Source organism: Osmerus eperlanus, chromosome 4 (assembly GCF_963692335.1).
Source record: "Osmerus eperlanus chromosome 4, fOsmEpe2.1, whole genome shotgun sequence".
In the NCBI taxonomy this organism is placed as follows: Eukaryota; Metazoa; Chordata; class Actinopteri; order Osmeriformes; family Osmeridae; genus Osmerus; species Osmerus eperlanus.
In genome coordinates, this window is record NC_085021.1 from 1,218,845 (window position 1) to 1,221,344 (window position 2,500).

Sequence of the window (2,500 nt, forward strand, 5' to 3'; positions counted from 1 at the left end):
AGCGCCCCCAACCGGCCGTTACGGTATACGGGGGGCCCCCCGGGAAGTGCCGTGGTCGGGGTATGGCTCAGGGACTCGCTGGAGCTTCAGAACGGCCAAAAAAAAAAAATGACCCAAAACACGCCACCTACCGGCCGCTCGCGGGTGCCCGGGGTCGGGGTATGGGTCTAGCCTGTGCCGGGGCTTCAAATATGGAAAAAAAAAAAATTTCAAAAAAAGGGCCCCCATCGGCCCCCCGGGTGGTGCCGGGGTCGGGGGGCATGATTCTGGGGCGCCCCGGAGCCAAGTAGGCGCCTGGAGGAAAGCGAAAAAAAACTTTAACTTTTTTTGACCACCAGGGGTGGGGGGGTCTCGTGCCCCATCGGGTGCCCGCCCCGAGTGCCTCTCATGGCGGATACGTTTTCACCCGCGAGCGGGAGACACATGTGGTGCACATGGTTCATTGGGCTTGTGTGGTATGGGCAAAACCACTGTAAAGTCATACTGCCATTGACTTCCATTCATTTTCCCAGGATGACTTATATACTCTATGGTAGCTGTCTGGTGGACTGGGGGTCGCGACAATGTTACGCTTGTAAATCAGAAGCTGGGAAATGCATTGGGAAGCTGGGAAAACCGTTTTTCGAGCTCATTTTCGGTTCCGCCGAACGGATTTTGATCAAAATAGGCTCATTCGAAAGGTATTAACCGGGGGCACACGGAAAACCGGGACTTATAACGCGCACGTGCGCGTGCGCGAAACCGGAAGCGAAAGAAAACTTCAAACGGAGCTACAACCGTGAACGGAGCTGAAACCGGCGAAAAATTTCAACGCACGCCGTCGCGCCCCACTCCAACTTAAATAACAAAACTGTCCCTATCGAAATCGGTTGGATAAAACGGAAACGGGAAGCGAAAGAAAACGTTAAACGTCTACACCGAAATGGCCATAGTCAGTTCCAATGAAAAAACAACTCTCACGTGTGTGCCCCACTCTAAAGCAGTGTATAAAACTATCCCCAGCGAAATCAGAGCTACACAACGAAAACGGGAAGCCAAACAAAACTTTAAACAGAGCTACCGAATTGGATATCATCAATCCTGGGAAAATAACCACACACACCGCTGCCCCCCGTGCCAACTTGAATTTAGAAACCGTCCCCAGCGAAATCCCACGTTCGGGCGCAAAACTGCACGTTTGGAGCCACATTTTGTCTGAAGCTGGAAACCTGCATTCAAAGCTGGGAAAAGGTGCTCATTGACAGGCATCTCCACTTCGGGACCTCGTAGCACCTTCACCCGGGTGGCGTTGGAAAGGTCTGGGCGAGGGGGACACGGGGAGGTCAGGCTCGCCACGCGCACGCGCTTCCCCGCGAAACGGGAGCCCAAACAAAACTTTAAACGGACCCACCGAATTGGGGATCATCAATCCTGGGAAAATAACCACACACACCGCTGCCCCCCGTGCCAACTTGAATTTAGAAACCGTCCCCAGCGAAATCCCACGTTCGGGCGCAAAACTGCACGTTTGGAGCCACATTTTGTCTGAAGCTGGAAACCTGCATTCAAAGCTGGGAAAAGGTGCTCATTGACAGGCATCTCCACTTCGGGACCTCGTAGCACCTTCACCCGGGTGGCGTTGGAAAGGTCTGGGCGAGGGGGACACGGGGAGGTCAGGCTCGCCACGCGCACGCGCTTCCCCGCGAAACGGGAGCCCAAACAAAACTTTAAACGGACCCACCGAGCTGGGGATCATCAATCCTGGGAAAATAACCGCGCACACCGCTGCCCCCCGTGCCAACTTGAATTTAGAAACCGTCCCCAGCGAAATCCCACGTTCGGGCGAATAACTGTGAATTTTAAGCCCCCGTTTCTCTCAAGCTGGAAACGTGCATTCAAAGCTGGGAACAAGGGCTTCATGTACAGGCATCCCCACTTAGGAACCTCGTAGCACCTTCACCCAGGGCTCGTTGGATAGGTATGCCCGAGGGGAACACGGGCACATCGAGACCCGCGGCCGCACGCGCATTTCCCCGACGCTGCGAGCGAAACAACATTTCAAACACGCCTACCGAAATGGGGACACTTTTTTCGGGGAAAATAACCGCACACACCGCTGCCCCTTGCCCTCACTTGAAGAACAAAACCATCCCCAGCAAAATCACACTTTCGGGCGCCAAACGGTGCATTTCACACCCACAAAATACTCAACAAGTCAAACACACTCTCACACTGCAAAATTTGGGAGCCCCGGGGAACAACACTACACTCTTGGCCTCCCCGGGGAACAGCACTCCCAGGGCGGCAAGCACACCTCCGGGGAGGACCCCCCTGCACTACCTGATCACCGTGGGGCCCTGTGCACCCACTCTTAAGCACCCCCCCTGTGTTAAAACCAAAATAACCCCACTTTAAGAAGTACGTGCCCCTGGGCATCCCCTGCTTACAGTGCCCGTGCCCCTGGGCATCCCCTGTTTACAGTGCCCGTGCCCCTGGGCATCCTCCCATTGACTCCCACTCA